Source organism: Ovis aries, chromosome 6, assembly GCF_016772045.2.
Source record: "Ovis aries strain OAR_USU_Benz2616 breed Rambouillet chromosome 6, ARS-UI_Ramb_v3.0, whole genome shotgun sequence".
In the NCBI taxonomy this organism is placed as follows: domain Eukaryota; kingdom Metazoa; phylum Chordata; class Mammalia; order Artiodactyla; family Bovidae; genus Ovis; species Ovis aries.
The window spans coordinates 86,224,038-86,250,640 of NC_056059.1; the positions used below are offsets into that span (position 1 = coordinate 86,224,038).

The window sequence follows — 26,603 nt, forward strand, 5'->3', positions numbered from 1 at the left end:
TCTTTCAAATGAATAAAACAAAGAAAAACAATTCAGTCAAGTAGTTGCACAACACACACTTGGAATCAAATATCAATATTTTAAAACATAATAATGATATTCTCTGAACTATGTAATTGGCTTCTACTTTCTTTTCTCTGTTCAAATATTTTGAAAAAATTTTTAAACCTACCATGCATGCTTAATAAATTGATCTATCAAGCATATACTAGGTATCTTGTATTATGTCCAAGAACTGTGATAGCAAAGTACCAAAATCACTTAATTAAGAGTTTGAGGATAAGTATATATCCATGAAGGCATCACCTCCATCAACTCCATAAACATATCCATCATCAATAAATATTTCCACCCACATCCTTTATTATTATTTGATTATTATTATTTTATGTGGTTGTGGGTGGTAAGAACACACAATAGATCCCCCTTCAGTTCAGTTCAGTTCAGTCGCTCAGTCATTTCCCACTCTTTCCGACTCCATGAATCGCAGCACACCAGGCCTCCCTGTCCATCACCAACTCCCGGAGTTCACTCAGACTCACGTCCATTGAGTCCATGATACCATCCAGCCATCTCATCCTCTGTCGTCCCCTTCTCCTCCTGCCCCCAATCCCTCCCAACATCAGAGTCTTTTCCAGGGAGTCAACTCTTCGCATGAGGTAGCCAAAGTACTGGAGTTTCAGCTTTAGCATCATTCCTTCCAAAGAAATCCCAGGGCTGATCTCCTTCAGAATGGATTGGTTGGATCTCCTTGCAGTCCAAGGGACTCTCAAAAGTCTTCTCCAACACCACAGTTCAAAAGCATCAATTCTTTGGCACTCATCCTTCTTCACAGTCCAACTCTCACATCCATACATGACCGCTGGGAAAACCATAGCCTTGACTAGATATCAAGGCAAATTGGAAGTGGTCAAACAAGAGATGGCAAGAGTGAAAGTCAACATTCTAGGAATCAGCGAACTAAAATGGACTGGGATGGGTGAATTTAATTCAGATGACCATTATGTCTACTACTGTGGTCAGGAATCCCTCAGAAGAAATAGAGTGGAGAGTCAAGGGGACTGATATCTGTCAGGAAGAGAAAAACTTAAAAGAAATTTGAAAAAGAGGCCCTAAGAAAAGGCATTCAGGTTTGGTGATAGATTGAATTAATGAACAAATTACAGAAGGAGGAAAAAGAAATGGAGCAAAGTTGTCAGGCTTTGATTAGCAAATAAATGTGCTAGGACCTATGACCTTTGGAAAAGACATATAACGTTAACATCTGTTTCTTGATTGTTGTTGTTTCTTCCAGGGAATAATGGTTTATGATTTTGTTTGGCCTGTTTATGTAGGAGATGCTAAAGGAGATACATTGGCTATGTTCAGTCTGAAAGAGAACAGTATTCACACTGAAAGTCCAAGTGAGCTAAAATGCTACCCTGAACCTTTGATTCTCATGTGAGAAGTGAGGGGGTGGGGGGTGGGGGGGCGGAAGATGGTAAAAATCATTCTCCAAATTAGTTTCAATATTTTTAAAATCTGTGAAGTACCAGGAAAAATAATATCAGCTTCAACCATAATTGGTTTCTGTAATTATAGATACTGAAGCCATGAGAATATAGAAGTTCTCTTGAATTTTAGAAGAGAACAGTTGAACAGTGTTACTATGTTAGGTAAGAAGGATCCAACTGAAGCTTATATTCATTCATTCAAGAGATATTTCTTGACCAAACGTACGCATGCCATTAGATAGCTAATGGGGATATAAAAAACATTAAGCCAGAGTCTCTGCACTACACAGCTTAGTGAAAAAGTAAAAGTGAAGGCGTTAGTTGCTCAGTTGTGAGCAACTCTTTGTGACCCATGGGCTGTAACCCACCAGGCTTATCTGTCCATAAAATTTCCTACTCCAGGGAATCTTTCTAACTTGTGATCAAACCTGGGTTTCCCACGTTGCAGGCAGATTCTTTATCGTCTGAGCCACAGGGAAGCCCAAACAACTTAGTGTATGGCTTTAAATATGGCTGTAAAAACAATTAATCATCAACTAAACTATCATGTGATAAAGGAGTGATACGATTGGATGGCTTATATAGGTATATTATATAAGGTAGAGTTTGGCCAGGTCAACTGAGAGGGAGTACAGACAGAAAATTAAGTCCATTGGAACACTATTAAAATAATTGTGAGAAATAAGAGCTTGAACTAGAAAAGAGTGGTATTGACAGCAGCAAAAGTCTCATTATATACCTATTTTAGAATTATTTTACTAAAAATTTTATACAGTTCAGTTCAGTTCAGTTCAGTTGCTCAGTTGTGTCCGACTCTTTGCGACCCCATGAATCGCAGCACGCCAGGCCTCCCTGTCCATCACCAACACTCGCAGTTCGCTCAGACTCATGTCCATCGAGTCAGCGATGCCATCCAGCCATCTCATCCTCTGTCGTCCCCTTCTCCTCCTGCCCCCAATCCCTCCCAGCATCAAGTCTTTTCCAATGAGTCAACTCTTCTCATGAGGTGGCCAAAAGTACTGGAGTTTCAGCTTTAGCATCATTCCTTCCAAAGAAATCCCAGGGCTGATCTCCTTCAGAATGGACTGGTTGGTTTATACAGAGAAAAAGTTAAATAGGCATGGTTTTTTGGTCAAAACTCATTTGTCATGTCAAATAAATGCAAATCCAAACTTGGATAAAGTGAAAGTATTAGTTGCTCAGTTCTGTCCAACTCTTTCTGACCCCATGAACTACAGCCCACCAGGCTCCTCTGTCCATGGATTCTCCCGGCTAGTAGCTGTTCCCTTCTCCAAGAATACTAGAGTGGGTAGCCTATCCCTTCTCCAGTGGATCCTCCCAATCCAGGAATCACACCAGGGTCTCCTGAATTGCAGGCAGATTCTGTACCACATGAGCTACCAGGGAAGCCCAAACTTAGATTCAGAGAGATTTTAATCAGAATAAAGCATTTCAATATAGGGAATGCTCAAATCACAGAAATCTGCAAGGATTTCAAAAGCAAGCAGAAAACTCTTCTTTTAATCGGGTAAGACAAAATAAGCAAAGACAAGTAGAGACATTTAAGGGAAGTCGATCTATCAGAAAGAAATGTCTGGTAATTGTTGTTCAGTCACAAGGTCCTTTCCTACTCTTGCAAGCCCTTGAACTGCAGCATGACTATGCCAAAGCCTTTGACTGTGTGGATCACACTAAACTATGGAAAATTCTTCAACAGATGGGAATACCAGACCACCTGGCCTGCCTCTTGAGAAATCTGTATACAGGTCAGGAAGCAATAGTTAGAACTGGACATGGAACAATAGACTGGTTCCAAATCAGGAAAGGAGTACATCAAGGCTGGATATTGTCACTCTGCTTATTTAACTTATATGTAGAGAACATCATGAAAAACGCTGGTCTGGATGAAGCACAAGCTGGACTCAAGATTTCTGGGAGAAATATCAATAACCTCAGATATGCAGATGACACCACCCTTCTGGCAGAAAGTGAAGAGAAACTAAAGAGCCTCTTGATGAAAGTGAAAGAGGAGAGTGAAAAAGTTGGCTTAAAGCTCAGCATTCAGAAAACTAAGATCATGGCATCTGCTCCCATCACTTCATGGCAGATAGATGGGGAAACTGTGAAAATAGTGGCTGACTTTATTTTTCTGGGCTCCAAAATCGCTGCAGAAAGTGACTGCATGAAATTAAAAGACGCTTGCTCGTTGGAAGGAAAGTTATGACCAAACTAGATGGCATATTAAAAAGCAGAGACATTACTTTGCCAACAAATGTCCGTCTAGTCAAGGCTATGATTTTTCCAGTAGGCATGTATAGATGTGAAAGTTGTACTATAAAGAAAGCTGAGCGCTGAAGAATTGATGCTTTTGAACTGTGGTGTTGGAGAAGACTCTTGCGAATCCCTTGAACTGCAAGGAGATCCAGCCAGTCAATCCTAAAGGAGATCAGTCCTGAGTGTTCATGGAAGAACGGATGTTGAAGCTGAAACTCCAATAATTTGGCCACATGATTCGAAGAGCTGACTCACTGGAAAAGACCCTGATGCCAGGAAAGATTGAGGGCAGGAGGAGAAAGGGATGACAGAGGATGAGATGGTTTGGTGGTATCACTGACTCAATGGACATGAGTCTGAGTAAACTACGGGAGTTGGTGATGAATAGGGTGACCTGGCATGCTGTGGTCCATGGGGTCACAAAGAGTTGGACGGGATTGAGAGACTGAACTGAACTGAACTGAGACTTCCCTGTCCTTCACTATCTCCTTGAGTTGGCTCAAACTCATGTCCATTGAGTCATTGATGCCATCCAACCATATCACCCTCTACCACCGCCTTCTTCTTTTGCTTTCAATCTTTCCCAACATCAGGGTCTTTTCCAATGATTCAGCTCTTCAAATTACATGACCAAAGTATTGGAGATTTAGCATCAGTCCTTCCAATGAGTATTCAATGTTGATTTCCTTTAGGATTGACTGGTTTGATATCCTTGCAGTCCAAGGGACTCAAGAGTCTTTTCCAGCACAACAATTTGAAATCATCAATTCTTCAGCACTCAGCCTTTTTTATAGTGCAACTCTCACATAAGTACATGGCTTCTGAAAAAAACACAGCTTTGATTATATGAAACTTTGACAGCAAAGTGATGTCTCTGATTTTTAATACACTGTCTAGGTTTGTTATAGCTTTCCTTTCAAAGAGCAAGTGTCTTTTTTCAATTTTGTGGCTGCAGTCACCATCCGCAGTAATTTTGGAGCCCCCCAAATGAAATCTGAATGTTTCCTCTTTCTCTCTATCTATTTGCTGTGAAGTGAGGGAACCAGGTGCCATGATCTTTGTTTTTTGAATGTCGAGTTTTAAGCCAACTTTTTCACTCTTCACATTCACCTTCATCAAGAGGTTCTTTAGCTCTTCTTCACTTTCTGCCATTAAAGTGGTATGATCTGCATATCTGAGGTTGTTTATATTTCTCCCATCAATCTTGATTCCAGTTTGTGAGTCATCCAGCCCAGCATTTCACATGATGTATTCGACATAGAAGTTAAATAAGCAGGATTACAATATACAACCTTGACATACTTCTTTCCCAATTTTGAAACAATCCCTTGTTCTATTTCCAGTTCTAACTGTTGCTTCTTGTCTTGCATACAGGTTTCTTGGGAGGCAGGTCAGATAGTCTGGTATTCCCACCTCTTTAAGAATTTTTCACAGTTTGTTGTGATCCACACAGTCAAAAGCTTTAGCACAGTGAATGAAGCAAAAGTAGATGTTTTTGTCTGGAGTTCCCTTGCTTTTTCTATAAGCCAACGAATGTCAGCAATTTGATCTTTGGTTTCTCTACCTTTTCTAAATCCAGGTTGTACATCTAGAAGTTCTCAGTTCATGTAATGTTGAAGTCTAGCTTGGAGAATTTTGAGTATTACCTTGCTAGCATGTGAAATAAGTGCAATTGTGTGGTAGTTTGAACGTTCTTTCCCATTGTGTTTCTTTGGGATTGAAATGAAAACTGACCTTTTCCAGTCCTATGGCCACTGCTGAGTTTTCCAAATTTGCTGACATATTGAGTGCAGCACTTTAACAGCATCATCTTAGAATTTGAAACAGCTCAGCTGGAATTCCATAATCTTCACTAGCTTTGTCTATAGTGAGGCTTCCTAAGGCCCATTTGACTATGCACTCCAGGGTGTCTGACTCTTCTAGGTGAGTGATCACACCATTGTGGTTATCGAGGTCATTAACACCTTTTTGTGTAGTTTCTCTGTGTATTCTTGCCACTGCTTCTTAATCTCTTCTGCTTCTGTTAGGTCCTTACAGTTTTTGTCCTTTATTGTGCCTATCTTTGCATGAAATATTCCCTTGGTATCTCCAATTTTCTTGACTGTCTAGTCTTTATCATTCTATTGCTTTCCTCTATTTCTTTGCACTGTTCACTTAAGACTTTCTTATCTCTTCTTGATATTCTCTGGAATTCTGCATTCAGTTGGGTATATATTTCCCTTTCTCCTTTGCCTTCTGCTTCTCTTATTTTCTTAGCTATTTGAAAGGCCTCCTCAGACAAACACTTTGCATCCTTTAATTTCACTTTCTTGCAGATGGTTTTGGTCATGACATGCTGTACAATGTTACTAAATCTCTATCCACAGTTCTTCAGGCACTCTGACTACCAGATCTAGTCCCTTCAATCTATTCATCACCTCCACTGTATAATCACAAAGCATTTGATTTAGGTCATACGTGAATGATCTCGTGGTTTTCCCTACTTTCCTAAATTTGAGCCTGAATTTTGCCATATGGAACTGATGATCTGAACCACGGTCAGCTCCTGGTCTTATTTTTGCTGATTGTATACAGATTTTCCATTTTTAGCTGCAAAGAATATAATCAATCTGATTTGGGTATTGACCATCTGGTGCTGTCCATGTGTAAAGTTGTTTTTTGTGTCTAGCAGATTCTGACAGAAAAAGTGTCTGCTGTCATCAACCGAATCTCAGAGTAAGCTGTTAAGGGAGCACATTCCACTTGTTAATGCTTGTCCTGTCCTCGGGACAAGCAGAGATCAGGGCACTAGGGAAGGAGAGAAGACAGACTAACATATGGAGACAATAAAACAGTGGCAACAAGTAGGCTTTTGTGAAACTTAGTCAGACACAAATGAATATATATGGATATAACTTGAAAACAAGTAAGCATAATGTTATTAGCCATGATTTCATCTGCTGCTGCTGCTGCTGCTAAGTTGCTTCAGTCGTGTCCGACTCTGTGCAACCCCATGGACGGCAGCCCACCAGGCTCCTCTGTCCCTGGGATTCTCCAGGCAGGAACACTGGATCATCTGTAGTTCAAAGTAAACAGAAAGAATGTTTTCTCTTTATCTACAGGCTTGGAGAGAAGATGTATATGCTTTGTACTCAGGAAGGTTCTTCTTGCCCTCCTGTGGTGTCCATAGTCTGGCTTTCAAAGAAAGAAAGAAAAGAAGATTCAGTCTAGTGTTACATGCACAACGCACTCCTGAGATCAAGTATTATTATTTCCAAACAGTAGTAGTGATATTCTCTGAACTAATTGATTGTGTTCTCCTTTATTCTCCGTGTTAAAGTATTTAAAAATTTTTTTAAAAAAAGAAACTTACCGTACATAATAAATTAATCCTTAAGCACATACTGGATATCCCATTGTGTTCATTTCCTTTGGGCTGCAATAACAAAGTAAGAAAATTGATTGCTAAAATTAACAATGATTTATGTCCACACAATATATTTGGCAGAGTTCTGATGGATGTAGAGTATAATTGTCTTTTAGGTTTTTTTTATGTTTGGCATCTATTGTCCACCCTTGGCATTTCTTGGTTAGTAAATGTAGCTTCAGTCTCTATATCTGTTTTCACAAATCCAGCTTGTACTGCTGTGTTTCCCTGTTCTCATAAATACAACATTCATATGTGGTTAAGTGCCTATCCTATTCTAATAAGCCCTCCTTTTATCATATTATTTTGCAGTGGCCCATATTTTGAAATAAATCATACTCTGTGTTATTGGAGGCGATAGCAACAGCACATCTTTCGTGGTAGGACAAAATTGAACAGATAGCATCCATGCCTGTTTGGATTCTCAGTACAATTTTCCTATACCTATGACACCTCATAAAGTTTTTTGATATGTCAACATTTCTAAAGAAAGACACACAATGCCATCTTATAATATTCTGGGACATTTATTATGAAAGAAATCAAGCATGACAAATCAGGGTGGCAATTCTAAAAGCTGAAAATCATCTAGGCAGTGTCATTTTAATTTTGAAATATTCTGTACTAAAAACATTTCAATCCATGCAGTTGGCATGAAATCATCAAAATCTTAATCAATATCTCACCTTTAATTTTAATCGTACTTATAGAAGAAACTGATTCCTTCCTTTGTTGAAGTATAGTGATTTACAGTGTCCAGTTAGTTTCAGGTGTACAACACAGTAATTCAAGGATGTATATATTATATATATGTAGAAGGAATATTGGAGAAAGCAATGGCACCCCACTCCAGTACTCTGCCTGGAAAATCCCATGGACGGAGGAGCCTGGTGGGCCACAGTCCATGGAGTCACTAAGATTCGGACACGACTGAGCGACTTCACTTTCACTTTTCTCTTCCATGCATTGGAGAAGGAAATGGCAACCCACTCCAATGTTCTTGCCTGGAGAATCCCAGGGACGGGGGAGCCTGGTGGGCTGCCGTCTATGGGGTCGCACAGAGTCGGACACGACTGAAGCAACTTAGCAGCAGCAGCAGAATGAATATATGTATAATCATATATTTGTTCTTTATTCATTCTTTTTTAGATTCTTTTTCCTAAGAACTTGTTATAAAATATTGACTAGAGTTCCCTTGCTATAGAATAAGTCCTTGTTAGTTATCTATTACATATAGTAGTGTATCTATGTTAATCCCCAACTCCTGTTTTCTACCCTCCTTCCTTTTCCCTTTTATCACCATAAATTTGAGTTCTATCTATGCATCTATTTCTGAAATACTCATTTTAGCATGTAGCTTGAAAAAAAATGTCAACTATGCATTGCTTGTAAATGTTGACAGCTAAAACTCTACAAATTAAGCTGTCATAATTTTAGGAAATAGAAAATGGTATTCACCAGAATTTATGGAAACAAGCTTTCACCTCCTGAGATCAGCTAAACTAAGGGACAATCTTCAATCTCCAGAGGTCTGCACACAGCAGAGAGGCCAAGTGTTAAATCAAGGACAGTCACAGAACACAAAAGGAAAGTCCTCAGGCTCAGATGCTGATGAAAATCAGAGAGTGAGGGAAGGAAGTAGATGCTGAGTTATTTGTGTGCGTGCTCTCTCCTTAACTGCCTTTCACCCTCCACTTAACACACTTCATTGTATGAAAGATGCCTGAAAATGAACACCTCCAATATGGAACTTTTTGTTGTGCCCCTCCCCCATTTTAGTTCATTTCACTGTGTAGTTCCTCAGATTCAAAACGTAAGAATAATCCTTGAGTTTTTTCTTTCCACTGACCTTCACTTTCTATGTATGACCAATGTTTATCTGGTAAGTCCTACTTCTAACATTAACACATATTTAAATTACATATGTAATATAAATATGTGTGCTTGCTCAGTTGCTCAGTCGTGTTCTTGTCTTTGCAACCCCATGGACTGTAACCCTCCAGGCTCCTCTGTCCATGGGATTTTCCAGGCAAGAATATTGGATTGAGTTGCCATGCCCTCTTTCAGGATTTCTTCCCCACCCCGGAATCAAACCCGGGTCTCCTGCGTCTCCTGTATCTCATGCACTGGCAAGAGGATTCTTTACCACCGAGTCACCTGAGAAGCCTATATATTAATTTAGAGGATACAATACTGCTATCTAAGCACTAATTGTATAGTAGGTCTTCAGAACTTACATATAGACCATGACTAAAATTTTTGCCTTCTGTCCCTGGCAATCACAAACACAGTTCTCCTCATGCTTCTATGTGCTTGATAATTTTAAATTTTACCAGTAAATGAGATTGTACGATATCAGTCTTTCTGTCTCTGGCTTATTTCAGTTAGCAAAATATCCTTTAGGTTTATCCATAATGTCTCAAAAGCAAATTGTTTCTTTTTTAGCTCTAAAAATAATAATACCTATTTTTGTGTGCATAACACATTTATTCTCTCTATTTACATTTCAATCCACATTCAAACTGTTTCTAAGTCTTGGCTAATGTAAACAATGATGCAAAGAACATGAAAGTGCATATCTAACTTGGAAACTTTGATTTAAATTCCTCTTGATAGTTATTCAGAAATGGTATAATTTAACTAGATGGTAGCGTTTTTTTTTTTTTTAAATTTTTTAGGTAACTCCATAATATCTTCCTTAGAGGTTGCAACAATTTATATATCTATAATATCTCAGAGCTCTCTTCTCTCCTGTTTCAACCACATTTATTTTCTTTTTAACAGTCAGACTAATAAGAAATCTTATAATATTAGCCTTCAGTTTTCTTCCTCCACTGGTTTGCGGTGAGGCATAATTCTACTTTATTAAAACTCACACCATGTACTTATTATTACCTTCGTTTTTGAAATATTTACATTTTTAAGAGTTTTTAAGAATAGATAAGAGAAAAGCAAAGGAGAAAGGAAAGATATACCTATTTGAATGCAGAGTTCCAAAGAAGAGCAAGGAGATAAGAAAGCTTTCCTCAGTGATCAATGCAAAGAAATAGAGGAAAACAATAGAATGGGAGAGACTAGAGATCTCTTTAAGAAAATTAGAGATATCAAGGGAACAATTCATGCAAAGGTGGCCTCAATAAAGGACAGAAATAGTAGGGACCTAACAGAAGCAGAAGATATTAAGAAGAGGTGGCAAGAACACAGAAGAACTGTACAAAAAAGGTCTTCATGACCCAGATAATCACGATCGTGTGATCACTCACCTAGAGCCAGACATCCTGCAATGTGAAGTCAGGTGAGCCTTAGGAAGCATCACTATGAACAAAGCTAGTGGAGGTGATGGAATTCCAGTTGAGCTATATCAAATCCTGAAAGATGATGCTGTGAAAGTGCTGCACTCAATATGTCAGCAAATTTGGAAAACCAGGCAGTGGGCACAGGACTGGAAAAGGTCAATTTTCATTCCAATCCCAAAGAAAGGCAATGCCAAAGAATGCTCAAACCACCACACAATCGCACTCATCTCACACGCTAGTAAAGTAATGCTTAAAATTCTCAAGCCAGGCTTCAGCATTATGTGAACCGTGAACTTCTAGATGTTCAAGCTGGTTTTAGAGAAGGCAGAGGACCCAGAGATCAAATTGCCAACATCCATTGGATCATCAAAAAAGCAAGAGAGTTCCAGAAAAACATCTATTTCTGCTTTATTGACTATGCCAAAGCCTTTGACTGTGTGGATCACAATAAACTGTGGAAAATTCTGAAAGAGATGGGAATACCAGACAACCTGATCTGCCTCTTGAGAAACCTGTATGCAGGTCAGGAAGGAACAGTTAGAACTGGACATGGAACAACAGACTGGTTCCAAATAGGAAAAGGAGTACATTAAGGCTGTACATTGTCACCCTGCTTTTTTAACTTCTGTGCAGAATACATCATGAGAAATGCTGGGCTGGAAGAAGCACAAGCTGCAATCAAGATTGCCAGGAGAAATATCAATAACCTCCAATATGCAGATGACACCTCTGGCAGAAAGTGAAGAGGAACTAAAAAGCCTCTTGATGAAAGTGAAACAGGAGAGCGAAAAAGTTGGCTTAAAGCTCAACATTCAGAAAACTAAGATCATGGCATCTGGTCCCATCTCTTAATGGGAAATAGATGGGGAAACAGTGTCAGACTATATTTTGGGGGCTCCAAAATCACTGCAGATGGTGATTGCAGCCATGAAATTAAAAGACCCTTACTCTTCGGAAAGAAAGTTATTACCAACCTAGATAGAATATTAAAAAGCAGAGACATTACTTTGTCGACTAAGGTCCGTCTAGTCAAGGCTATGGTTTTTCCAGTGGTCATGTATGGATGTGAGAGTTGGACTATAAAGATAGCTGAACACTGAAGAATTCATGCTTTTGAACTGTGGTGTTGGAGAAGACTCTTGAGAGTCCCTTGGACTGCAAGGAGATCCAACCAGTCCATTCTAAATGAGACCAGGCCTCGGTGTTCATTGGAAGTACTGATGCTGAAGCTGAAACTCCAATACACTGGCCACCTCATGCGAAGAGATGACTCATTGGAAAAGACTCTGATGCTGAGAGGGATTGGGGGCAGGAGGAGAAGGGGATGACAGAGGATGAGATGGCTGGATGGCATCACCGACTCAATGGACATGAGTTTATGTAAACTTCCAAAGTCGTGATGGAACAGGAGGCCTGGCATGCTGCAATTCATGGGATCACAAAGTTCGGATACGTCTGACCGACTAAACTGAACTGAACTGAGTCAGTTACATATTTTTCTTCATTGTCCTTTGCAATATTGTTTCTTTTAAGTACTTTGCACAGGAATATAATACAGTTATTCTTTTAGTTAATAAAGTCACAGATTTTGTCATAAACTGAAGACTGTGGTTTCAGTGAAGGACAAATGAAGGAGGATGAGCAGGAGGTGATGGAGGAAGAATAACTAGAAGAGAGGAAGAAGATGGATAAGGACATTCCAGCAATAATATCATTACAAATACTCACTCACAGGTTGCTTTCTAATGCCATCAATTTAATGTCACACCAGTGATACAGCAGTAGCTCTTTGTTGATTTTTCCTTTGAAAATGAATGACCTTGACATTTTCAAACAGTATGTTGCTTGGTTAGTGTAGACAAATCATCTGTGCTCTTAATTTGAGATATCAAGACATCCTCTGATCCATTCATTTTCCATAATGACCCACTGTTCTTAGAGGATGAAACCATAATAACACAGATCTACTCTTTGTTTAGAGTCTACAATTCTAATTTCCTGCTTTTAATCTAATCCCCACACTTCCTTTCATGTTGAAAGAGATAATCATGAGTGCAATAAGGTTTGCATCTTGGTGCCCCAAACTAAAATATGGGTGTGTTAAGTTTAATTGTAAATTTTAAATATGAATATGAGCCTTTATCAATTATTATTACCAGGCAGTTTGTGTTTCTTCTTGTTGATTTTTTGGAGGGCCTCTGGAACATTAGTTCTCTTACACTGTGAATATCTTAGATCTACTAGAATTGTGTCTGGGACCATTGCTTAAATGAATCAATGAAGAAAAAATGTGGAGGGAAGAGACTCAGTGAGGAAGAATGAGAAAGAATAGAGAATGGAAGGAAGAAAATCACTTTAATCTCCAAAATGGATAAAGCAAGACTTATTCTTAAAAATCAGGCTAGCTTGAAGGGTTTCTGAACCCTATACATCTTTTTCCCCTTCAAAATATACCTACAAAATTAAATTTATTTTGCATTTGAGAAGCAACCATGTATCTGCAAGATAAAAAAAATCATGGAAAAGATTAAACAATATGGAACTTGAATTTGACTTTAATTCTTTCATTGCCTTAATACATCGTGCATAACATCAAAGCACTGTCCAGAGAATAAAAATAATTTATAATGATATTATTCACCTATAGCACAAATTTTTCCTACAAACACCAAAACTATGACCTACTGGTAGGGTCACTTCAATAGATGAACAATGTCTTTATCAGTGTACTTACCTGGATTTTTCAACTTCATGGTACAAAAAGAATAACCTGGAGACAGTGTGAAAATTGGATTTTTAGTGCTCTTCCAACATCCTGATTCAATATATCTGATGAGAGCTAATGAAGTTGAATTTCCAAGAATATCTCTGAAGATGCTGATTCTGATGGTCTCCTATAATATAGACTGAGATAAAATTTATTTAAAATTTACATGATTTTCTGATTTCCCATTCTGAGTAGATTAAATTAGCCAACAGATAGCAAAGAGGTAAATTTTGTATTAATTTCCAGAGGGACTGAGGCAGACCTAAGTATTTTCTTCTACGTAGTATAATCATGTCAACTCATGACTTCCACTGAGAAACATGATCCCCTAAAGATTCAAGGAAGTAAATTTAATTCTGAACATACGCATCTAATCACTATATAAAATATATACTACTGAGTTTCTCTGATCACATGGTTTTGAGAAAAAACATCATTTTAACAGGCAATAAACAAAGGATTATCAAATTTTTCTAATAAATATTTAACATTAGATTGGAACATAATGTAATAAGATAAAAGAACAACTTAATAATTTGTAGGAAACATTTAAAATAAATGACTTGAATGTATTATGATAGCACCATATCTTCAGTTCAGTTCAGTTCAGTCACTCAGTTGTGTAAGACTCTGTGACCCCATGAATCGCAGCACGCCAGGCCTTCCTATCCATCACCAACTCCCGGAGTTTACTCAGACTCACGTCCATTGAGTCAGTGATGCCATCCAGCCATCTCATCCTCTGTCGTCCCCTTCTCCTCCTGCCCCCAATCCCTCCCAGCATCAGAGTTTTTTCCAATGGGTCAACTCTTCTCATGAGGTGGCCAAAGTACTGGAGTTTCAGCTTTAGCATCATTCCTTCCAAAGAAATCCCAGGACTGATCTCCTTCAGAATGGACTGGTTGGATCTCCTTGCAGTCCAAGGGACTTTGAAGAGTCTTCTCCAACACCACAGTTCAAAAGCATCAATTCTTCAGCGCTCAGCCTTCTCCACAGTCCAGCTCTCACATCCATACATGACCACAGGAAAAACCATAGCCTTGACTAGACGGACCTTTGTTGGCAAACTTATGTCTCTGCTTTGTAATATTCTGTCTAGGTTTGTCATAACTTTCCTTCAAGTATTTTTGGCATAGATTTGCTCCATCTCAAAAATGCATTTGTTGAAATAATGTGAGTGGTTAGTGTTTTACAGAAATATTTTTACCATTTAATTTTGTTTCTAACTTGCTTTTCTCTATCATATTTTTTCCTTTATTTTATTCGTATGGCCTAGATTCATACTAGGATTAACTTTTGATGGATTCATTTGTTTCCTGGTCCTTCTGCTTCACAATCATCTATTGTAAAGTCGCCCTATTAACTTTATTCTTAATATCTGTGAAGACAGGTTTTGGGCATTGTCTTCCATTCTATGATATGATTTGACAACTGACATGATTTAGAATGACAAATGGAAAATATCGAGTGTATTTAAATACAACAGTTCTCCAGCGAAGGGCATCCTCTCTTCAAGCTTCAGAATTTCAGCTTCTCTGACTCCTGAGTCTCATCTTGGGTGAAAGGTATGTTCATATATAATCTAATATGATGTCTTATTCTAACCTTTTGCTCAGTAGCATGAGTTGAAATACTTTATTAATTATATGTTATTTGTTGATAGCTTCTCATAAAGAAATAATTTTAAAGAAATGATAACGCTCTGTCAGGATCTAAAAGTGATTTCAGGATTTCAGTGCCTCTGAACTGACAGCAATTGTTGCACAAGGTGATTGAGTTGGAAAATGGAAGACAAGAGCTCCATCTTCTCTGTCTCTGATACATCTTAGAAGCCTATTTCTTCTTGACTAAATGTATGATCTTTTTGTTAACACGTTTACCTTTAGCCTACAGTGCAGCTTGTTTTACAGAAAAAGTATCTCAAGTAGCATCAACTCTATTTTTGGAAAACTAAGCATTCTATTAAATTTAAGTACTCTTTTTCAAGGTTACTTTTTTCCCATTGCTTTCTCATTAACAACATATATTCTGTTTTTCTGAACCTACACAAGCTTTATCATCGCATATTTTAAGAAGCATTTTTTTAAAGTCCTTAGATTATTCTGTCTATCCATCTCTCAAGATCAGTTTCTGTCATTTCTCTCAATTATCTACATTTTATAAAATTCAAGGATAAACAGCATTAAAAATGCATCTTTTTTGTGTCATAACTTCACTGATTGAAAAACCCAACCGAGAAATGTATAATTTTTATAGTTTGTCTGATTTTCAGGGCTTAAATAAATGAGACACAATCAGCAAACACAGGAAAATAGAAAAATCATCAGTTACAAATTCTAATTTATATATGAGAGATTTATAGTTATTTATCCTGAGTAGTTTCTTTCCTTAAAGATGTTGCTGTGATGTTCTATCAAACTAATGACTAAAAATTATTTTTGAATTTACTCATTATTCACCTTATATATAAGGAATTTTTTAAATTTAATATTAGTAATTTAGAAATAATCTACATTAATTATTTTCAACAGCAACAGTACTGTGTTCATTGCAGATAAAAAGTTATAAAAACATATTAAAGTTTCCCAGTTAAGTTTAATTGTATTCAATAAGGTTATTTGTAGATTAAATCATTTTATTAATTCAATTTCAAAAAAACTAGAAATTTTTCCTAAAACATTTTTATTTTATTTTTCTCTCCCAAGCATCATTAATTTTCTAATACCAAGACTACATCATCTACAGTTTTCAAGCCAGAAACCTGACTCATTTTCACTAATTCTGATTCAAAACCAATCCCTGTAGCTTGTCGTTCTACCTTCTAAATACATCTTAAATTCCACCTTACTTACGATCCATACCATCATTATGTAAGTTCCCTATCATTTCACAGAAGTCTAAATGGTCAGCCTGACTCCTTTTTCTGTCCTTATTACAAGATGAACTATTTATTCTCATTCTCTTTCATTTTTTTCTTCTTTGTATAGGCCACAAAGATTTGTTTTTACTTACTCATTAACCCCATATAAGGTAATACAAGTCTTACCATTTTTTTTTTCTTTTTAAAAAATTTTTGGCTCTATTGGGTTTTCGTTGCTGCACCCTGGCATTCTATAGTTGTGGGGAGCAGGGCCTATTCTCTAGTTCTGGAGTTGCTTCTCTCTGAAGTGGCTTCTCCTATTGCAGAGCATGGGATCTAGGACACAAGGTCAGTAGCTGTGGCTAATGGGCTTATTTGCCCTGCAGTTGGTGGAATTCTCCTGGACCAGGGGTCAAGCCCATTACCCCTGAATTGGCAGGCAGATTCTAAACCACTGGACCATGTGGGAAGTCCAAGTCTTACCATTTTATCTTCTTTAATATCTCCATTCTCTAGGTCTAAGACGCTCACTTGCTGTGTGTTTACAGTGCTTTAGTACTTAACATCACAGTACTTCTTTTTGCTTATCAAGATGCCTAACTTGTCTCTACATTTCGTGATGTCAGGCAATGTGGTTCAATTGTCTTTGCATTTCTACTCAGTGTCACAAGACTGTGGAGCATAGCTCGATCAATACATGTTTGATTTTTAAATGCGGCAGTGGATGGGTCACTGAGTTTTCACATGTGCTTTCACAGGACTCTACCAGACATGAAGATCTTTTTCTTTGCCTTCATTATGGCTCTCATGGGTGCCCTGATTGTAAGTATTGATATACCAGGAAATTTTGAACTTAAGCTCTTAGGAAGTATCCTAAAAGTATTTCCTATTTCTTGTGTTCTGACCTATATGTGCATTTACCTGAACATGGCTTTAAAAAATTTTTAATGTTTTATAGGAACATTTTCCTTGAATTAAGCTTCATAAATTCATGAGGAATTAGAATATATCTTGAAAAGACATGCATGTGCGTAACACATACAGAATTTAAGTATAATTAATATAATGTAAAAATAACATTTTTTAAAGCTTATAATACGAGACTAGAGAGCTGGTAAAAGGCCTTAAATATTAAAAGCTGTAGCTCTGACAAATGCCGGGGATTCTCAGCTTGTACTGTCATTCACTCCCGCGTGCCATTAGGTAAACCTTCACTTCTCTAAATCGCTTTCCACTTCCTCCCCCTCCTCTACCTTCTCTTCCTCCTTCTATCATTGTCTTCCTCCTTTTTCTATTTGCCTTAAATTTTTCACTCCTGTTAAAAGTAATTGTCCCTTCACTTCATATTCATTATGTCCAGTTACTGAGAAATTACACAAGAAGTTACAATACCACAAGATATTGAACAAATTCTAGTAAGGGTTTCAAAAACAAATTGGTGATGATATCACTGTAAATCATGTTATTTTCTATAAAATGACAGTTGTGGAAAAATAAAACTTTTAGAAGAACAGAGAAAAATATAATATCAGGCTCTACCAGCATACTAATATTTGAATATCAGTAGCTTTTGATTTTCTTAAACATATCCACATGAAAAATGTTTTTCTTGAGCAAAACCAAAAATAAACTATTCAAATTCACTGTCCTATTCCAAGTAATAGATTTTTCTCAATTTCACACCCAAAAGAAATTTAAACCACAGTGACTTGTTTGAATGTATCAAATTAACATGGCAGTGAACTATTATTCACTCATTTTAAAGATGTAAGTAAACAACAACCGAAGTATAAACAATAATAAACACAGCAAAAAAAAAAATACAGCTTTCCTCTATCAGTCATCTAAGACTTTGCCTCTATTTTGTTTAATTGTGGCAGCTAAGTACATTTTTGCACTCAATCTAGAATTGTAAAATTAAAATATGTTAACTACTTTACCCCATAACAAATTAAAAGCTTAAAAATAAATGTGCCAACTTTTTCTTCTTTTCTTTTTTCCCCCAGAAAGCTGATTCATCTGAAGAGGTAAGGCATTTTCCTTCACTGGAAAAGGTGATAATTAAACATGTATTAAGACTTTAATTTGTTCTTTATTTTACCAGAATCTTCGCCAGTTTGGACGTAACTATGTAAGTATTCCCCTAAGAAAATGGTGTAGCACAAACATATTTTATTCCCTAGTATTAATTGTAAAAGAAAAACCCACATTCATCTCTGAAATATATTTATACAGTGAATGCAGTCCTTGTTTATGCATTTGTAATTTATTTATTTATACATTTATTTCTTGATAATACACTGAGGAAAGTCCTGAACTCCTTAATATTAGTAGCATTTAGATGGAAACTCATAATGCCAACCTAATGCAGCCAATCACTTTCTTAAAATTCAGATAGGTTTGTCTGATGAATAATTTGACTTTGCCTAAAGAATCATATTCTTTTGAGCATAATATGCACTTAGAGGAGCATAGAGGCTATAATGGTAGCTTTCAAATTTCTGATTCTTATAGTGGGTGATAAAGTCATAAGGTAAAGTTAAATTGACCATATGATGAGAGAGATCATTTTATTCATTTAACATTTTGCTCCATGAAATGTATCCCTGATTTCTCACACTTTTTGGACATGTCTTATCAATGTTATAAGTCTCAAAAATGTATACTAACTTAAAAAGTAAATGATCTTAAAATGACATCAAATAAAAGGTTCAGAAGGTTGGATGAAGACTATTGGATTAACAGAAGTGAATATTATAGAATTAGGGGTTTTAAGAAGCAGTAAGCTCATTATAATACAACAGTAATCAGCAACAATTCCAGCAATTTGAAATTAGTAAATGCCTACTCCCTAGAAGGGTGATCAATCAGTTTATAGCTAATATCATAAAAAAGATTTTAAATCATTTTTGGGAGGTCAGCCATAATCAATGGCTCTGGGTATGATAAAACAACAGAATCATCAACAAACAGCAAAAAAAAAAAAATCCTATATTATTTTACTATTTTAAAAATATTTTTCTTATACAAAAAGTAAAACTCTAACTAAATTTTGAAAAATAATCCAACAGATGATATAGAAGGAACTACCACATTTATAAGTTGTTAATAGATATTATTATGAATTATTTGCCCTACATTATCTTAACTCTATACAATTTTCTCCTCCCTTTTGATGTATGCAGAGACCTTACCCAATCCAGCAAGGTGGATATATTCCTAATTATGCATACCCGCCTCAGTATCCATACCCATATATATACTAAGTCGGGTACCAGCTGCTCAGTAATCACAGGACATGAACACAAAGGTAAGACAAGTCTAGTGACATTTCATATTCTCCAGAATTATGAAGGGTGACAATTAAAACAAAAGTCAAGAGCAAGTCATAAAAACAAAAGCAGCCCCAGTTTAAGAAGTGCAGCCTGGTGTAGCTCTCTTAAACTGTACTCATTTATCAGTGCTGTGCTTAGTCACTCAGTCGTGTCCAGCTCTTTGCAACCCCATTGACTCCTCTGTCCATAGCCCATCAGGTTCCCTGTCCATGGGGATTCTCCAGGCAAGAATACTGGAGTGAGTTGCCATGCCCTCCTCCAGAGGATTTTCCCTACCCAGGGATTGAACACAGGTCTCCCACATTGCAGGTGGATTTTTTACCATCTGAGCCACCAGGGGAGCCCAATTATTTATCCAAATGCTTCCAAAGAAAACTTCTGTCCTGTGGCTCAAAGACTGAGCACTGGGTATGGGGACACCTGTGTTTGTATCCTGGTCCACCAAATCGTATGAAATATCCTTAATCTTTTCTAAAGTTCACTTTTGCATCAGACTCAATAGTAGCATAGTAATAATTACCTCATAGAACTAGTGAGCCTTTTAAAAGATGATATGCAAAATTCCTTGAACAGAATTTTATAGAACTTTGACTACATGTTGCTCTGCCACTAAATCTGCATCAACATATTGTTTAAAACTTTTCCTTCTCAATGTAAACTTTGGAACAACTGCAAAGGCACCAGATTGGAGCTTATTAGCAATTCATTCTAAAGTGATTAATGGGAGAAGGCAATGGCAACCCACTCCAGTACTCTTGCCTAGAGAATCCCATGGATGGAGGAGCCTGGTAGGCTGCAGTCCATGGGGTCGCGAAGAGTCGGACACAACTAAGTGACTTCACATTCACTTTTCTCTTTCATGCATTGGAGAAGGAAATGGCAACCCACCCCAGTGTTCTTGCCTGGAGAATCCCAGGGATGGGGGAACCTGGTGGGCTGCCGTCTATGGGGTTGCACAGAGTAGGACACAACTGAAGCGACTTAGCAGCAGCAGCAGCAGCAGCGCCATTAATAACAGAACAAAGAATCTGAACTTGTCCTCCCATGTATAAAGCAATCATGGAAGATTTTTGATCAAGGAAAGATACAATAGTAATGAAAATTTCATTTGACAGAAAAAAACATGGATAAAATATGGACTCTGTTTATAAGTGGAGGGGCAGGGGACTATAATTGGTTAGGAAAAGAAAGACTTGAAAGAAATATGATAAAGAAGCCTTAAGAAATGGCGATCAGATTTCATGATGCATTGAATGGTTGACCAAGCCAGGGAAGGAGAAAAAAAGAAATGGAAGAAAGTGCTCAGAATTTGATTAGCAAATAAATGTTCTCAGGAAATAACACTTTCAGTAAAGACACCTGATGCTAATGTTATTTGTCCGTTTCTTGGTTGTTGCTGTTTCCTCCAGGGAAGTTTGCTTTATGAATAAGTTTGGTCTGTTAATGTAGGAGATGCTAAAGGAGATACTTTGGCTATGCTCAATTTGAACAAGAATAGCATTCACATTAAAAGTCCAAGAGGACTAAAATTCAAACTGACACAGTTTTTCTTATGTGAGAAGTGCAGGGGGAAAAAAGATGATAGAAATCATTCTCTGAATGTATCAATAGTCGTTTGATATTTCCATGAAGTATCAGGAAAAATGAAAGTGAAAATGAGACTTGAAGACATGGAAATATAGGAGTTCTTTTAACTTTTGGATGAGAACATTTGAAAATTCTGTCCCTCTGTTACTGTTTTAGGAAAGGATCCAAAAGAGATTTGCATTCATTCATTCAACAGATATTTTTAGACCACCCATAGGCATTCGCTGAGATAGTCACTAAGGATATAAAAACCATTAAGCCAGAGTCCCTGCACTAGACAGCTTCAGTCCAGTCGTTCAGTCATGTCTGACTCTTTGCAACCCCATGGACAGCAGCATGCAAGACCTCCCTGTCCATCATCAACTGCTGGAGTTTACTCAAAATCATGCCCATTGAGTCAGTGATGCCATCCAACCATTTCATTCTCTGTCATCCCCTTCTCCTCCTGTCTTCAATCTTTCCCAGCATCGGGGTCTTTTAAAATGAGTCGGCTCTTTATATCAGGTGGCCAAATACTGGAGTTTCAGTTTCAACATTAGTCCTTCCAATGAACACCCAGGACTGATTTCCTTTAGGATGGACTAGTTGGGTCTCCCTGCAGTCCAAGGGACTCCAATACCACAGTTCAAAAGCATCAGTTCTTCAGCACTTAACTTTCTTTATAGTCCAACTCTCACATCCATACACAACTACTGGAAAAACCATAGCTTTGACCAGATGGACCTTAGTCAGCAAAGTAATGTCTCTGCTATTCAATATGTTGTCTAGGTTTGTCATAACTTTTCTTCCAAGGAGTAAGCGTCTTTTAATTTCATGGCTGCAGTCACCATCTGCAGTGATTTTGGAGCCCAGAAAAATAAAGTCAGCCACTGTTTCCACTGTTTCTCCATCAATTTGCCATGAAATGATGGGCCCAGATGCCATGATCTTCATTTTCTGAATGTTGAGCTTTAAGCCAACTTTTTCACTCTCCTCTTTCACTTTCATCAAGAGGCTCTTTAGTTCTTCACTTTCTGCCAGAAGGGTGATGTCATTTGCATATCTGAGGTTATTGATATTTCTCCCAGCAATCTTGATTCCAGCTTGTGCTTCATCCAGCCCAGATCTGATTTAATCTGGCCATAAATAGAAATAATCATCAGCTAAAATATCATGTGATAAAGAAGTGATAAGAATGGATGGCTTATATAGACATTATATATGGGGAGTTTGGCAAGTTGAGAGGGAGTATAGACAGAAAATAAAGTTCATTGGGAAATTATTAAAATAATTGTGAGAAATAAGAGCTTGAACTAAGAAAGAGTCGTAGTGACAATAGTGATTTAATTTAGAGTCCAATTATAGAACCATTTTGGAATGATTTTACTGAATCTTTTATATAGAAATGAATTTCAATGGGTACTACTCGGGGTCAAGAATCATTGATCAAGTCAAATCAAGACAAATCCAAAATTAGATAAGGAGAGACTTTATTCAGAATAAACCACTACTATATAGAGAATGCACAAATCACAGAACTCTGCAAGGATTTCAAAAGCAATCAGAAAAGTTTTCCCTTTATAAGGTAAAAAAAGATTAAGCAGAGACTAGCAGAGACTTAAGGGAAGTTGGTCTAGACAGGTGAAATGTCTAGTAGAGTTTGACAGAAAAAAGTGTCTACTGTGGTCAGCCAAATCTCAAAATAAGCTGTTAAGGGAGCTGCTGCTGCTGCTGCTGCTAAGTCGCTTCAGTCGTGTCCACCTCTCTGCGACCCCATAGACCACGTTCCACTTTTTAGTGATTGTCCAGGCCTAAGAGTAAGCAGAGATCAGGGCACCAGGGGAGGAGGGAAGTCTGAGTAACATATGGAGGACACAAAGGAGTGGTAACAAATGGGCAGTTGTGAACACTTGGTCAGACACAAAGGAATGTATATGGATATAATTTGAAAACAAGTAAGAATAATGTTATTAGCCATGATTTTACCTGTAGTTCGAAGTTAATAAAAAGAATGTTTTCTCTTTATCTACAGGCTTGGTGAGAAGATGTATCTGCTTTGTACTCAGGAACGTTCTTGCCCTCCTGCTGTGCCCATATTCTGGCTTTCAAAGAAAAAAAAAAAGATGCAAATAAGTAGTGTTACATGCAAAACACATGTATTTCCTGAGATCATATTAATATTTCTAAACAGTAGTAGTGATATCCTCTGAATAATTGATTGTGTTCTACTTTCTTCTCTATGTTAAAGTATCTCAAAAATTAAAAAAAAAAAAACTTACCATAGTAATAAATTGATCTATCAAGCAAATACTGGATATCCCATTTTGTTTATTTCCTTGGACTGAATAACAAAGTAACAAAGTTGGCGGCTACATTTACAACAGTTTATGTCTTCACAGCACATTTGACAGAGTTTTGATGGATATAGAGTATAATTGTCTTTGCGGCTTCTCTAATTCTGACATTTATTATCCACCCTTGGCATTTCTTAGTTTGTAAATGTGTAACTTCAATCTATGTATCTGTTTTCACAAATTCAACTTCTACTGCTGGGTTTCTGTCTTCTCACTACAACAACATTCATGTTTGCTTAAGTGCTCAGTTCAGTTCAGTCACTCAGTCGTGTCCGACTCTTTGCAACCCCATGAACTAACTGCAGCACACCAGGCCTTCCTGTCCATCACCAACTCCCAGACCTTGTTCAAACTCATGTCCATTGAGTCAGTGATGCCATCCAACCATCTCATCCTCTGTTGTCCCCTTCTCCTCCCGCCTTCAATCTGTCCCCCATCAGGGTCTTTTCCAATGAGTCAGATCTTCCCATCAGATGGCCAAAGGATTGAAGTTTCAGTTCAGCATCAGTCCTTCCAATGAATATTCAGGACTGATTTCCTTTAGGATTGACTGGTTTGATCTCCTTGCAGTGTTATTTTAATTTTGAAATATTCTGTACTAAAAAAATTTCAATCCATGCTGTTGGCATGAAATCATCTAAATAGAAATCAATATCTTGCCTTTCTCTTTAATTGTACTTATCGAAGAAACTGATTCCTTCTTTTACTGAAGTATAATAAAACTAGATATTTACAATATCTAGTTAGTTTCAGGTGTATAGCACAGTGATTCAGTATTATGTATACATGTTGAATGAATATATGTATAGTCATATATTCATTCTTTATTCATTATTTTTCAGATTCTTTTTCCAGTTTATTATAAAATATTGAGTAGCATTCCCTGTGCTATAGAGTAAAGCCTTATTGTTTGTCTGTTACATATAGTAGAGTATCTATGTTAATCCCAGCTTCCTGATTTTTACGCCCCCTTCCTTTTCCCTCACCATAAGTTTGTTTCTATCTGTGCATCTATTTCTGAAACACTCATTTTAGCATGCAGCTTGGAAGAAAATGTCAACTATGTGTTGCCTGTAAATATAAGCAGCTAAAACTCTATAAATTAAGCTGTGTCATAATTCTAGGTGATAGTAAATTTCATTCACTAAAATACATGGAAGCAAGTTTACACTTCCTGAGATCACCCAAACTGAGAGACAATAGTCAGTTTCCAGAGGCTTGCACACAACAGAGAGGCCTAGTGTTGAATCAAAGACATTCGCAGAACACAAAAGGAGAGTCCTCAGGCTCAGACGCTGAAGAAAGAATCAGAGCGTGAGGGAAGGAAGTAGATACTGAGTTATTTGTGTGTGTGCTCCCTCCTCAACTGCCCTTTCACTCTCCACTTACACACTCCACTGTGTGAAAAATGCCTGAATATTAACAACTCCAATATGGAACTTTTTGTTATGCCCCTCCCCCATTTCAGTTCATTTCACTGCTTAGTTGTTCAGATTCAATGCATAACAAAATCCTTGAGTTTGTTTCCACTGATCTTCACTTTTTATGTATGACCAATATGTATCTGGTAAGTTCTAACCCTAATATTAATATATAGAGAGATTATATACATAAATTTATGCTCAGTAGCTCAGTTGTGTCCTACTCTTTACAACCCCATGGACTGTAATCCACAGGCTCCTATGTCCATGGGATTTTCCAGGCAAGAATACTGAAGCGAGTTGACATGCCCTCCTCCAGGGTTTCTTCTCAACCCAGGTCTCAAACCTGCATCTCCTGTGTCTCCTGCATCTCATGCACTGGCAAGAGAATTCTTTACCACCGAGTTGCCTGGGATGCCTATATGAATTTAAACATCCAGTACTGCTATCTATAGGCACTAAGCTGTAAAGTTCAGTTCAGTCCCTCAGTCGTGTCCAACTCTGCAACCCCATGAATCGCAGCATGCCAGGCCTCCCTGTCCATCACCAACTCCCAGAGTTCACTCAGACTCACATCCATCGAGTCAGCAATGCCATCCAGCCATCTCATCCTCTGTTGTCCCCTTCTCCTCCTGCCCCCAATTCCTCCCAGCATCAGAGTTTTTTCCAATGAGTCAACTCTTCGCATGAGGTGGCCAAAGTACTGGAGTTTCAGCTTTAGCATCATTCCCTCCAAAGAAATCCCAGGGCTGATCTCCTTCAGAATGGACTGGTTGGATCTCCTTGCAGTCCAAGGGACTCTCAAGAGTCTTCTTCAACATCACAGTTCAAAAGCATCAATTCTTTGGCGCTCAGCCTTCTTCACAGTCTAACTCTTACATCCCTACATGACCACAGGAAAAACCATAGCCTTGGCTAGACAGACCTTAGTCGGCAAAGTAATGTCTCTGCTTTTGGATATGCTATCTAGGTTGGTCATAATTTTTCTTCCAAGGAGTAAGCATCTTTTAATTTCATGACTATAGTCACCATCTGCAGTGATTTTGGAGCCCCCAAAAATAAAGTCTGACACTGTTTCCACTGTTAGTAGCTGTATAGTAGGTCTTCAGAATCTATCATTCATGGCTAATACTTTGTACCTTCTGCCCCTGGCAAACACAGCCACAGTTCTACTCATGCTTCTCTAAGCGTGGTGATTATAAATTTTACCAATAAATGAGATCGTACAATATCAGTCTTTCCATGTCTGACTTATTTCAGTTAGCACAGTATCCTTTAGATCTATCCATAATGTCTCAAATGGCTAATTGTCCCTTTTTAGTGCCGCTGTTCTTAGTGGCTCAGTCGTGCCCAACTCTTTGCAAACCCATGAACTATAGCTCGCCAGGCTCCTCTGTCCATGGGGATTCTCCAGGCAAGAAAACTTGAGTGGATTGCGATGCCCCCCTCCAGGGCATCCTTCCAACCCAGGGATTAAACCCAGGTCTCCTGCATTGCAAGCAGATTCTTTACCAGCTGAGCTACCAGGGAAGCCCCTTTTAATTCTAAATATAATAATATCTATTTTTATAACATCTATAAAAATAGATATATTTATTTTAAATATAATAATGTCTATTTCATGTGCATAATACATTTACTCTCTCCATTCATGTGTCAATCCACATTCAAATTATTTCTATGTCTTGGCTATTGTAAACAATGATGTGAAGAACATGAAAGGGCACAACTAACTTGGACACCTTGATTTAAATTCTTTCAGATAATTACTGAGAAGTGGGATTATTGAATCAGATGTTAGCTTTATTTTTAATTTTTTGAGGTAATTCCA

At 37.6% G+C, this 26,603-nt stretch overlaps 1 long non-coding RNA gene across 1 annotated transcript; it reads left to right on the top strand.

Annotated features, from left to right (window-relative positions):
• The first annotated feature begins 14,738 nt into the window (after positions 1 to 14,738).
• Positions 14,739 to 23,305, top strand: LOC114115417 (uncharacterized). The gene is made up of 6 exons (XR_003589763.3): positions 14,739 to 14,801; positions 16,855 to 16,918; positions 18,103 to 18,123; positions 18,201 to 18,227; positions 19,282 to 19,406; positions 23,030 to 23,305. It is a non-coding gene; the product is annotated as an uncharacterized LOC114115417 (long non-coding RNA).
• Positions 23,306 to 26,603: the final 3,298 nt, after the last annotated feature.